The sequence below is a fragment of the Felis catus genome, chromosome B2 (assembly GCF_018350175.1).
Source record: "Felis catus isolate Fca126 chromosome B2, F.catus_Fca126_mat1.0, whole genome shotgun sequence".
Classification (NCBI taxonomy): domain Eukaryota; kingdom Metazoa; phylum Chordata; class Mammalia; order Carnivora; family Felidae; genus Felis; species Felis catus.
Genome location: NC_058372.1, coordinates 3,376,477 through 3,389,513, shown reverse-complemented (window position 1 = coordinate 3,389,513; position 13,037 = coordinate 3,376,477). Strand labels below are relative to the sequence as shown.

Here is a 13,037-nt window from a genome sequence, read left to right as displayed (position 1 = left end):
GAAGGATTCTGCAGAGGTTGGGGAGGACGGATGTACAGCAGTCGTCGAGACACCGGGTGTAGACATCGGAGGGAGAAGAAGGAATCACGGGCACGGAGAAGGCTTGAGCCCAAGCGGCGGATACGGAAGGGATTTTTAATTAATGTCTCGTGAATGGAAGCCCAGATCCACTCATGTCCATAGTGGACAGATCCACTCATCTGTCATCTGAATAAGAGCATGAAGGGGTCCTGGCGGACGGGTCATGAATCTCCCTAAGGAAGATCGTACTTCTACTCTCTTTTCATGGCCTTTCTCTGAGAATCCCCCTAGTTTCCCCATCTTCTTGCCCCTGACAGCCTGGACCTTTGTGTTCCCCTCCAGACACATGGGGCACAGACACCGCAGACCCACGGGTTCCCTTTGCACCCTGTGTCTCTAGGTGCCCCTCGCCGGCCTTCTTTGCTTCCCGAGGCGAAGCGGGGAGGCCTTCTTCTCACCAGGACCTCTCTGTCCAGAAAATAGGGCAGGAGGCCCACCTTCTCGCTAGCCTGAAGCTGGGAATCTTGAGTCGGAAACGCCCAGCACAGCCCGGTGCGGATGACGGTCGCCCTCTCCCCAGCTCTTTCTCAGGTTTTTCTTCTTTGTCTACAGCCCGGTGACAGAGAGTGTGGGTCAAAGGCTAAGCCTGAGCTGCCTTGGGCGTGAAATCAGAAAAGCACCAGAAATGCATACATTGCCATTTTTTTTTTTTTTTTACAAAAGGCCCGACGTTTCCTGGGATTGAGTTCAGGAGAGAAGCCCTAGGGACCGCAGGAGCCTATTAAGAAAGAAGGAAGAATGGTTGCTGGAGACAGGGGTCCTTCCCGTGACTCTCACTGCAAAGAAGGGCATTCTGACACCTGACCCAATTCTCATGCTCGAAGCCTCTTTTTGACCTGTGGTCCTTCTGGGCACGTGCCCCAGCCCATTGTGTGGATCTCACCGGGTGCGTGGGGTTACGTCACTACCCATTGAAGACGACCCGACCGAGGGCAGAGCGTCTCAAATATGACTTCAGCAAAAGCACCGAAACTGCTGTTTCTGTCGGGGAGTGTGGGGGAAAGGGAGACCTACCGCTGGTCGCCATGACAGTGATCTAGCTCCGAAACGCTTCCACTGTCTTGAACGGCAGCCAGAAGGCAAATGAAAGGTCCCAGCGGGTGGGGTGCCCCGTTGAAATGACAGGGCTGTCCCAGAAGTTGTGTACCTCCCTGTAAAAGCAGGGCTGCGATTGTCACCCGATTTGGAGATATGGCCACCCAGGAGGAGAACGTGGGGGACCCCTGGGCCTCACATCTGCACCTCCAGCCCCTCCCAGCGTGGCCCCGGTCACTGGGTCAGCCTTGATCCCTCTCCCTAACTCCCAGAGAAAGATAGGATTGGCATAAGGAGACGCTAGGATCCCGGGACAAGGATAAGGGAGGGCGAGGGGGAGGAGGAAGAATTTGTAAGAGGACATGGAAACTGGCTTTTACTCAGCATTTAATTTCAGAGAAGTCAAGAAATGGTCAGGAAAGATCAACACTGATGCTCCAGGCTTCAGAATCTCTTTTCATCCTAATTATCTGTCAGGGATGTTCGAGACGTGGAGTCAGAAATCACGGGAAAAGGCTTTTCTCCATCGTGAAAGAAACCACGTGTTTCTTCTCTCCCTTCCTCGCCTGAACTCAGTAGGTAACAACTCCGACGCACGTGCCCGGCAAAGCGCGGAATGAAATCGAGAATGTTTCTCTCCACCACGGACATTTGAGTCAGGTCCGCTGCTTCACCATCCCGACGTCCCGAGCTCATCTGGGCACCGGGACCCTGCTACCTGCGCACCTTACGTCCCGCAGCCCGGCTTCCTGCTTTGCCCAGAGAACAATCCATTTCTCAAGCCCTCACGGGCTCTTCCCTTCCCCAGGAGCTACGTTTGCCACGTAGAAGAAAGGCTGTTCTGTCCAAGACGAGAACCCTGGTGGTGAATTCTAACCTCAACCTGCAAATAGCTCTCCTACCACCCCCCCCCCCAGTCGCCTTGATGGCTAAAAATTACACTAGTGACAGTGTTAGAAGAACTAAGGCACAAGGATCTCAACAAGCAAGAAGGAAGGAGAGACTGAAAAGTACCTTCAAGGTGCTAACTCTTCTGACTCTTTCCTGGAAAGCTGAACGAACCACCTCCACGCTCCCGCCCCCCTTTACTGTCGACCGATCCCCCCACAGTAAACGTTGTCACTGGGTCATCCTTCATTTTTCCTATTTGCTTCTTGTCTGCTCCTCTCACCCCCCCCCCCCCCCCCTGCACAGGGATGCAGCTCCGGGAGGGAGGGAGTTTCTGCATTGTTACACTCTTTAATTACTGCCCCCAGAACTGCCCATTGATCAGCTAGATGTGCTCTAGAAATATTTATTGAAGGATTAAAAGAGTCAAAAAGGATTTTACACTTCTCTCACCCCTTAATTGCGCTTGGGGGACCTTCAGAGCGGGGAGTTGGAAGAGAAATTTCCCCTGCTTCTTGCATAGGACAGAGAAGAAGACCAACAACACAGTATAGCTTGTAGTTTCTGGCACAATCTGAGTTTCTCCAGCGTTCATTTTCCTGAAACCACTGGGAAGCCCAACGAACTACAAAACTGATTTCACTGTCCTCAGCAAGTACTGAGTCAGTCTTGAAAAAAACAATCCTTATCAGGAGCCACTTGATAATTTTACTTTGTGTTCTTTCTTTCTTTTTTAAAAAAATCAAAGTAATCTTAGGTTCTGGCCAACCGTGAAGAAAAAAAGAAAAGAAAAAACTCAGCTTGCCCTCTCTGAGGCTCGAACTCAGGACCTTCAGATTATGAGACTGACGCGCTGCCGGCTGCGCTAAGAGGGCAGCTTGCAGGGGCTGCTCACATTTAAAGTAAAATATCACATATTTTCCAAGCACCGCTGCTTTATTGGTTTTCAGCTTTCAAGAAATACAATCGATGCTACTTGAATATCACTCCATATAAGCCAATGCCGCACCCGAAGGAATTTACGCCCAAGATCCGTGAAGTCCAGGCTTTTCTGGGAATCTGCCCAAGGCTAGGTCCATCGGGGCTGCAGGACTGGGGACAGTAATGCCTGGCTTTTGCTGCTCCGGGGTTCCAGTGATGTGGTTGTTCCTGCCCTCGGAGATCTCAGGCGATCTTACGCCTTCCAAGGTCTCCTTTGTTGGAAACCAACATACGAGGTGCTTATTTAAGAGGGGTTCACAGCCTGGAGGACTAAATGAATGAATATAAGTGAGTAAATAATCCTCACATTTGTCTACAGCCCGTACTTCTCTGTCTTCCTCTGTTTTACCTCCCCTGACATCTACCTGACTGGAGGCATCCTCCCTGGAAAAGCACAAACCAAATGTAGTAAAAGCCTTGCCCTTTGCTTTGCTTTGTGACGCACCAGTAATTATAGAGAGATTTGCGGAGCTTATCTCACAGAGTCCAGTAGGATTCGGGCAACACAACTATTTATCAAAATCTGCACTTCCCAGATACAATGGAGGTTCAGATAAATTCAGTATTGCTCCTAATTTCCCAGAGCTGCTCAGTGGCAAAACCCGAATTGAGAAGCAGATTTGTTAGACTCCACCTTGGAAGCTCTTTCTCTGCCCCAACTCAAGACGCCTCTGTTGTCCGCAGTAGCCCGTCTAGCCCTCTGCGTGCCGTCCTTTGGGCTTAGACTTCCAAGTCAGTTTTCACTCATTCTCCTCCTTCAACTCCCACATCCGGGGACTTGATAATTACCGAACTTTGTTCTTGTGCAATTCTTTTGCATCTATCACTTCTCTTCCATTAATTCAGGACTTATTTGCTGGGGAGATGCTCTTGGCTGGGCATGGTACTCCGCTCAGGAGCTCCAGAAGGAATCTGGCGACCCCAGCCCACAAGAGATGGGAAGGAAATTATCCAATTCCCAGTTTCACCACTTTCTCCCCGCCCCCGGGCATTTACAGATAGATAATCTGTAAACTCCTAAAGTATCAATTTTAGTAACATCACTCTTCTGCACACTGACCGTTCTTGGTTTTCTAGTTTTGGTACGATCTTCGTCTTCTCCCAATCTTTGCTTCTTCTTCTTCCTTACCTACGTTGTAACTTTGCTCTATAAGGTCAATCGGTGGATGCTGGTGTTCAGTTCTTCAACGTATTTGCTGATTTGTTACCTGCTAGATGTATCAACTGATAGAGACAAGTGTTAACACCTGCAGCCAGAAGTGTGGAGTTTTTGGTTTAATTTTCTTTTTAGGTTTATTAACTTTTGTTTGAGTTTGGGAGATCTGTGGCCAGATGCATACACCTTTAGAAGTTCCATCTCTTGGGTGAACAGACACCAAATAATTACACCACCTCTCTCTTTATATGTGGAAAGTTTCTTTGCTTTGAAATCTACTTTGTCGGATATAAACATCTCCAATTCACTTTTTTTTTTCCTTAGTGGCTTAATTTTCCCCATTCTTTTACTCTACCGAAGCCATTATATTTGAGGTGAGTTTCTTATAATCAGCACATGTTTGGGCCATGGTTTATTTTTCATACATTCTGACCATCTCTAGTATGTAACTGCTGTGTTTAGACCAGTTACGTTTAATGTTATTAAGGATATGTTTGTGTATAGGTCTATGATTTTTACTTTGTTCATTCTGTGCTTCATTCTCCTTTTTTTTTCTGTCTTCTTACTTCCTTTTGACTTTTAGAAACACACTATTAATTTGTCTTTTGTGTTTGTGTGTGTGTGTGTTTTACTATACCTATTTGTATAGGTATGTAGCCATTATCTAGGTTATTAATAATAGCAATTCGCACATGTATTACCCTATACATACTTAACATTTTGCAGTCTATTTTAGAATCAATGTCATACCATTCAAGTCAAACCTAGAAACCTTATCATCTTTTAGATCCCTTAACTCTAACCCATTTGTGTCGTGAATATAGTATATTTAGATGAAATGAAAATTAATCAGTGTTATAATTTTTGCTTTCGGTTATCAGGAGCTTGCTTTAAAAATTATAAAAAGGACTTTGAAGAGCTCCAGAGAATATCAGTCTCTCATACTTGCTTTTCTGCTGAGAAATTATTCCTTCACCTATTTTTTAGTAGGTCCTGTGTCTAATATGGAGCTTGAACTCACGATCCTGAGATCAAGGGCCAGATGCTCTACCGACTGGGCCACTCCGGCACCCCTTCCTTCCCCGCCGATGCTCCAAATTCCCTGTCAATTCTCTTCAGTCCAGTTTTTTTTTTTTAAGCTATTCTGATACCAGTGGATTTTCTCGGTCCTCTTTCAAGTGAGAAATGTATTTATCTCACCTTCATGTCTGAAGGATATTTTTGTTATAGATAAAATTTCAGCTTAACAATTATTTTCTTTTAGCATTTAGAAAAACATCCTTCCCTGCCTTCCTAGCTTCTATGGTTTCGGATAAGAATTCCACAAACATGCAGATTGTGGTTTCGTTTTCCCCTGGCAGCTTTCACGTGCTTTTCTTTCACCTTCAGCGGTTTGACTGTGATGAGCTCGGGTGTGATTTTCTTTGGATTTATCCCTCTTGGGTTTACTGGACTCTCTGAATCTGGTTTACGCGCGTTGCACGTCCCTGAGCCGTGTTGCACTTAGGGCCGGGCTGCAAGGGACAACGGAGAAAAGCAGCAACTGGATGCGCCTCGTCCTTCGGGGTCACAGATTTTACAACCTAACAGTCTACGTGCTGGGGGTTTGTGGGGCCGAGGCCAAAAGTGGAGAATGTGGGTATCGATCCCACCACCTCTCGCATGCTAAGCGAGCGCTCTACCACCTGAGCTAATTCCCCAGACACGTGCTGCGGGTCCCTCCAGATTTTCTTTAATAAGGAGATGCGTGGTCTCCATTATTCCCCGTCCTTGGGGACCCAGAGTACCGGGCGGGTCAAGTTCATGGACGCGGAACGTGGATTCAGCTGAGCGCGCATCTTCTCGAGACCCGCCAGGCCCGGGGCGCGGCGGTCACCGGTCCCTCCGCGGGGGGCGGAGGGGGACAGAGTCGCCAAAAGATCTGGTGCCGCCAGAGCCTCCCGTCGCGCGCTCTCCGGGACAGAGGCGCGCCCTTTCGGGTCGGGAGGGAGTCCCCCGGGACGGGAACCCCACACCCCCGCGCCGAGGCGGCCTCCGGAGGGGGCGGCGGGATGGCCCCGGGTCGCGGAGGCAAAAAGGCGCACGCTGTTCCCGCCCGGTCTCGAACCGGGGACCTCTCGCGTGTGAGGCGAGCGTGATGACCGCTACACCACGGAAACCTCGCGTGGGGGCGCCTCTCCTCTGTTCTGGGATGCGCCTTCGCCCGGGTAAACGTGCGCCGCCTGGCGGTCCCGGTCGGTACTGCAGACGAACAGCCAGAGCCCGAATGTGCCCCACGGAAGGGCGGAGAAGCACGACCGCCGCGGAGCGTAGGCACCAAACTGCTCCTGGGGGGATGCGGGCGCGGAGGGTACCGGGGGGAGGTGGGGGAGGGGGAGGGAATGGGGGAGGGGAGCGCGGGCGCGACCGTAGGAACGCCCTGGGGGGAGGGCGAGGCCTGTTTAATTACTGGAGTGAACGACGAAGTGCCTCGGGGCGGCCGGGCGGGGACAGCGGGGTCCCCGCAGCCGCACTGCGCCCGAGACGGGGCTGGGGGGACGCGAGCCCGCCCTCTCCCCCCTCCCGCGCCGTCCTCCCCCTGCCGGCGGCGGCGACCTCCACGCCCCGGGGCAACCGCGGGGCTTCTGACCTGCGCGGCAAGTTCAAACGGAGGTAATAACGGACTTTGGATTTTTTGTTTCTTCTTTCTCGGCGCAGACGGGACGGGGAGGGGAAGAAGCCCGACAGGCCGCGATCCGCGGGACGGAAGGCGGTCGCAGGCAGGCCGCGAGGGGCGTCCGAGCCCGGGGATGCGCCGACGGCCACTCCCGGTTCTCCGGGCCCGAAGAAGCGGATTTCGGGGGTGGCGGGAAGGGGCCCCTGCTCCCCGCGATTGAGATTTGTCTGAAGGCTTATTTAGCCCGGGAAGGAAAGGGAGAAGGATGACGCCCGATGTCAGATGGAGGCAAGTGTGGAGCGGAGGCCTCTGCACCGGGCGGCCCTGAGATCAGAGTGACGGAAACGAAGGCTGTGACCCAGAGTTGTCAGAGAAAACGCCCGCAGGCACGTCGGGAACAGGCGGTGCGTGGCGGCAGGCGGTTAAAGGTGCCTGGGCCTCACCTCTACCGTCGTGCTCCCACGTTTTCATGACACCCAGGGCGAATTCCTGGGGATCGCCTGCTAGGTCACAACCAGAACCAATGAGAACCTTTTCCAAGGCCACCTCTGTGCCCCAAGACAGCTATCTGTCAAGGGACCCAGTCAGCGGCAGGTTGACCCAGTCACACGGTAAATGCCCAGCAGAAAATGCTGTAGGGTAATTGCTTCCCCAGCAGGTGTCAGATCTAGTGAGAGTTCCAGCAAGGGTGAGTTCGGGAAGGTCATGACTCCTAGGGGGCTGGCCCGTGGGACGTCCCTGCATCTCATCCCACGCTGACGGCCTTTCCTCTTCCTCACCTTGAGCCGAAGCCTTAGACACACCAAGAGCCCAGCATGAGGTTCTGGCAACAAGGGCCAGAGAGGTCCCCACCCCAGCTGTCAGCCTCTCAATTCTTCTGTGTCCAGACTTGACTCTTTTGCATCACGGAGGCCATTACTCAAATGTCACGGCCTTAGAGAGCCCTTCCCCGACCTCTCTAACTGCATCAGTGCCCCACCTGTCTCTCTCTTCATCTTTTTTTTTTTTTTAAATTCTGTACCGGAAAGTATGTGAAATTGCTGTTACATTTCCCATACTTCCTCTAGGGTAAAGGCTTCTTGAAAAGTTGACGGTCTGGATCCTGGCGGTGTCTAGGACGATGCTGGTCCCAGCTATCACCTGTTCAGAGATTGGTGACATGGAGGGGACAGTTTCCCTCTGTCTTGTACTCTTTCACAGGGTCAATTCAAGGAGGAACCATTCTTAAACTGAGGCCACATGCTCGCTGGGGGGCCCTCTGGTTTCCTGGAACGGACAAGATAATTGCGCACAGCCGAAAGGAGGCAAGAACGCGTCACCCGTGGCGTTTTTGAATACTCGTTTCTGCTGGGCAATCACACAGCACCCCTTTTGGAGCTCTTAGTGGCTTAAGGACGAGGCAGTTGCCACGATTAATTTGTAAGAAATGGTCTGTGCACCTCCACTCAAGGCGGTGCTCACAAGTGTTTTGAGGATGAGAAGCCGTTCATCTGCTTTAACCCAAGAGAATCTGCCAAGTCCCTGAAGAATGAAACAACAGGGTTTGAAGGCAAATCAGGAAGGACTTACTTTTGCTCGAGCGTGCACGGGAAAAAATTCCAGGAGTGAAGGTGTTCGACGGGCCAGCCCTCCTCACGAATGGCTTTGGATGTCAGGATAAAGCATTTGGACACTGTCTGTAGCTAAGTTTGCTGGTAAATGAATTTAGTCTGGGCTGTATCTGAATTTGCATTTCAGTAACATTCCAACAGGGGGCAGCACTAAGCTGAGCGCGAAGGCCGGGAGGCCGGGAGGTCAGGGCATTATCCTGAGGGTCTAGCCAGAAGTACTCTCCAGTAACTCTGTTGGAGTTGGACACCTTTACTCATCCGGCAAATCTTCATTTGAGGGCCTACTGCATGCTGTTGGCCGGGGGGGGGGGGTGGTCAGAGTGCGTCCCTAGATGCTAGATGGCATTGACCCCAAGGCCCTTGGGTGTGAAACTCTTTCGAATCTGATCTCATATGGAATTCTATGGAGAGGTCCCAAGGAACCACTGCCCTGTGCGTGGAGAAAAGGCATTCCGTAATGCAGACATGGGAGGAGGAATTGGGCCTCGGTTTTGAGGTCCGAGGCAAGGAATTGGTCCAGCAGGGTGATCGGTGGGACTTTCCTCTCCCCGTCGGAAGACCCCAACGTGGGGGTTCAACGTGACTTTATTTTCCCGTGTGCAAGATGTCAATCGACATCGCTGTTTTAAGAACAAAATGAATCCAGTCAACAGAGACGTTAGGAAGACGTGTTACCCCCACGGTCCCCTTCACAAAGAGCAGGTTTGGGACTGCAATCAGAGGCTGAAGCCAATTTCAGGAGAATGAAAATGCTTCCATTTGGGACACAAAGGTGGGGTGCACCCCGGGAACGGGGCAGGAATCCAGCAGCAAAGGGGCCGGAGGTACCTGTTTGCCATTGGCCAACCTGACGGTCTGGGAGAGGAAGAAGTTTTGTTTTCGGCGGGTCTGGGAGGGTCACCCGGGTACCGCGTCACAGCAGGAAGTGGGTCTAGACACAGGCCAGGCTGGGGGGGGGGGGACAGGGTGGGTTGAGTTGTAAGTGGGGTCATGGCGGGAGGCAGAGGACATGGGAACTTTCCCACTGCAGGGTCCCCTACCTGGAGAGGTCTGATTCAGGTTCGTTTTCTTCAAGTCCTTCAAGTCCTATTTTCTTCGATTCACACGAGCCGCTCACGTCGGTTCCTCGATGGTGATCTGGGTCATCTGGAGAGCGATGACCTCGTGAGGGATTTCCAGCGCAGAGCGAAGCGGACGTACAGAGGGAGGTCTGGGACCGCGGGGTTTGCGGGTGCAAATCCCTACACACTTGCCCTTGGGAGACACATCAGTGCTGTTAATAGTGGTTGTCACTGGAGCGGCGACCAGTGCTGGTGGCACCTGAGTTTGGACTCCAGGAACGTTTCTCCGCTCCCAAAAGTTTAAAGACAAAGTTTGGGCCGCCAGGATGGAAGGAGCCGCTCAGCCCAGGCCCTTCTGTTCTCTTTTCTGTCGCCCGAATTCTCTCCGCTGCCCCCTGCGCTCCTCCAGCGTTGGTCTCGAAGTAGGATAGAACGTCCGTCCCTTTACTGGCCGGGATCCTCTCTCTGCCATTCTGTCGGCGTGTGAGTCGGTGACCACCCCCCCCCCCCCCCGCAGTGGGGACGAGCCCCGCAGCAGCAGCGGCCACAGGGACCTGTCACTTTGGAGGCCCGGGGCTGGAGGGGCGCGATGCGCAGGGCGCGCACTGCTCCACGTGGGGCGGCTGCTCTGCACCTGCGGGGGCGGGGGGAGCCCCGCTGCGTCTGGGCCCCCATGCCGCCCAGCTGAGCCCAGCCCCGTACCCTGCCACTGGGTAGCCCCAAGGTCTAGGTCTTCCCTGTCACCGTGAGAAGGGCTCATCGTCTCCCAGCTGCTTCTCTCTCGGGGTGGGGGGTGGGGGGTGGATGATTCCCGTGGGTTCTGTCCTCGCCCTCCAGCTTCTCTCCTCCGTCCGGGATGAAGTCGCTGTGGATTGTTGCGGTGTGGATTCCGACGGCCCCGCACGGGAGGAAGCGGAGCAGGATTGTCAGAGGATTCGGAGCGGTAACAAAGGGGCGAGCGTCCCCAAACCGGAGATGGTTTCATGCAAAATGGGCCGGTGTCGAAGATGTCATTAGTCCATTTGTGCCTGACTCTGGCCTGCTTCGGACGTCTTCCCTCCGTCCTCAGGGGTGTGGGGACGGAACCAGAGTTCTAATGCAACTCCTCATAATAAATAAAACAGCCCCTGCAGGTGGTAAGCCCCACCGCCCCCTCTGCCCCCAAAAGGACGGGGGCCGCCGAGCCAGCCAGGAGTCGAACCTGGAATCTTCTGATCCGTAGTCAGACGCGTTATCCATTGCGCCACTGGCCCCGCCGGCGGAGGTGGCCGTTCAAGCATCAGTAATTAGTCTTCCCCAGGTGCTCGCATTCCTCCGTCCCCCGGGTTTCTGGGTGTCGCTCGCGTGCACTCGGCCCCTTTCCGGATTCGCGGTCTACCTCGAGGACTCATTAGTTCGGTGTCCGGCCGGCTCAGGGCACTGACCTCGTGGCCGAGCCCCTGCCAACCCCAAATGATGGAGGTGTTGCGGCCTAGCTGTTGGAGAGCTGCCGGAAGCCGGGGGTCGGGGACCAGCGTGACCGCAGGCGGTGGGAAACACCGCCAACCGGGTCAGACTCCTTCTTAGCCAGTTTGGGCTTTGTGCCTTCCCGCTGTCGTCGGCGCAGAGCGCCCGGGGCTCCCCTAGATGGCGCTGTGTTGCCCACGGGCCGTTTGCCCGGGGGTGGGGGGGGGGGTGTCGCTCACTGAATTGCGTGTCCCTTGAGGGCAGCACCCTCAGGGTCAGCAATAACTGAGTTCCCGGTGAACGTCTGTGCCTGAAGAATTGAGGGAGAGCAAGGCCTGCGCGCAGGCGTGTGAATCCACGCTCTCCTAACCCGGAGGTTTGGGTGGAAGCCCCGAGGAGTTCTGGGCACAGCGCTGCGGGTCTGGTTTCCTGAGTTCGGCTGTGAGGCTGCCGGGGCTGGGCAGGCCCAGCAGGTCTAAAGCTAGTGACGCACAGCAGGGCTGGGCTGGAGCCAGTGGCCGAGAAGCTTCCTAAGCGAAGAGAGTGTCTAGCCTGATGGGACGGAAGAGAAAGCTGAGCGAACCAAAGGCACGTGGGCCTGGCAGTTTTCGTAGTACCTGTGTGGTTGCCTTGGCGTTTGTCCCGATGCCGGCGACCAGGAGGGTTTAGAACTGAATGCTGACACACAGCGTCCGTGACATCGACCTCTAAAGATGCCGCCCCAGTAAAAGGAAACCTTCGGCAATGGATCCACAGCCGGTGAAACCACAACATTCAACGGCCCAGACGAAGTGGATTCTTTGCCACACGCAACAAGCCCAGAGGGCGAGGAAGCCCAGCGCGTGGTTAATTCAGCGGCTCCACGATGTCCTCGGGACCCAGACTTTTAAAAACTCGTTGCACCCCGTCCCGTCTCAACAGATGGGTCTCACGCTCCAGCCGGTTTCCCTGCAGTTCCTCAAACTCTCACGAGCTTTAAAGTCCAGAAGGAAAACAAAACAAAACAAAACAAAACAAGACAAAAACCCAGACAGGCCTCTTTCCTCTGTCTCTTGTGGAGGACGACGTCTCCTGTCTGCTCCCGGTAGATTTCCGGCTAGATGTGCATAACTGGCGGGAATTATTCCCCGGAGCAGGCCCACTGTGATTGATTAGGTCAATCCTTATTCTTCCTCTGGAGCCGGGAGTGGGGGTCTATCTCCTCCAAAGCCGAGGAGGTGGAGGGGATTTTGTCATGTGAAGGAAAACATGTTTCTGTTGGAAAGGAGGCGTGGGGGCCGTGGGATTGGCGGTGGGGTACCCACGCGGGAGTCAGCTCCGTCCCTGGGTTTGACATAAAATGAAATCAATACCCTTTAAGGCATTTTTGAGAGCTGAGAGCTCTATTCCTTACGTTCACCTACATCAGATCACGGCCCCATTTCCGGATCTAACCCTCAGAGAAGTAACGTGACCTGCAGTTTGTATTCGATGCAGGTACAGTAGCCGGACATTCATTGCACCTGACGTGTTGACCTAGGTATCGGAAGCATGTACTTTGGGCTGTTAATGATGCCGCGCGTCACGGATCTTCACGACCCCGGAGTGAGACGATACCGCAGTGTCTAGGTCTAGAGTGTCCGCGGCCAACGTGTGCCACACAGAGCACGGCGCAGGGACTCAGCCGTCTGCTCCCCCGGGACGGAGCGGGGGCCTTCAACTCTTAACTCTCTCAGTAATTTATGCCACCAAGTTTGCAAAACACACAACCCTCACTGGTTCCCACACGTAGTTTTGCGGCATCTTCAACGGCTGTCGGCATTTTTAATTTATTTCGTCCTCGTGAGCGGCTCCTTTCGGGCATGGCCGCAGTTTAACATTTTCCGACGTGAGGCGGACCCTCTCTTCTCGTCGCCGTCCAGGAGAAGGCGCTGCTAGGGAAAGGGAGAGCGGGCGGGGACAGAGACCCAGCTTCACACCCGGACCCTGCCTTTTATCAGCTATGCGATGGCCAAGTCACGTAAGTTTTCAGCCTCCGCATGTCCTATCTGCGGTGTGAGGGCGACCGTCACTTTGCAGGTTTGTTGGGAGATTAAATAACGTGGGGCAGGGAAGGTCCTGGCGGATCTCGGCTGTAAGACGTG

General features: G+C 53.7%; 4 non-coding genes across 4 annotated transcripts; all 4 read right to left on the bottom strand.

Annotated features, from left to right (window-relative positions):
* Window positions 1-2,806: 2,806 nt before the first annotated feature.
* Window positions 2,807-2,879, bottom strand: TRNAM-CAU. The gene has a single exon. It is a non-coding gene; the product is annotated as a tRNA-Met (tRNA).
* A 2,889-nt stretch (window positions 2,880-5,768) lies between these two features.
* TRNAA-AGC lies at window positions 5,769-5,841 on the bottom strand. Its single transcript has one exon. It is a non-coding gene; the product is annotated as a tRNA-Ala (tRNA).
* A 386-nt stretch (window positions 5,842-6,227) lies between these two features.
* TRNAV-CAC lies at window positions 6,228-6,300 on the bottom strand. Its single transcript has one exon. It is a non-coding gene; the product is annotated as a tRNA-Val (tRNA).
* Window positions 6,301-10,648: 4,348 nt separating this feature from the next.
* Window positions 10,649-10,721, bottom strand: TRNAR-ACG. The gene has a single exon. It is a non-coding gene; the product is annotated as a tRNA-Arg (tRNA).
* Between the last annotated feature and the right edge of the window lie 2,316 nt (window positions 10,722-13,037).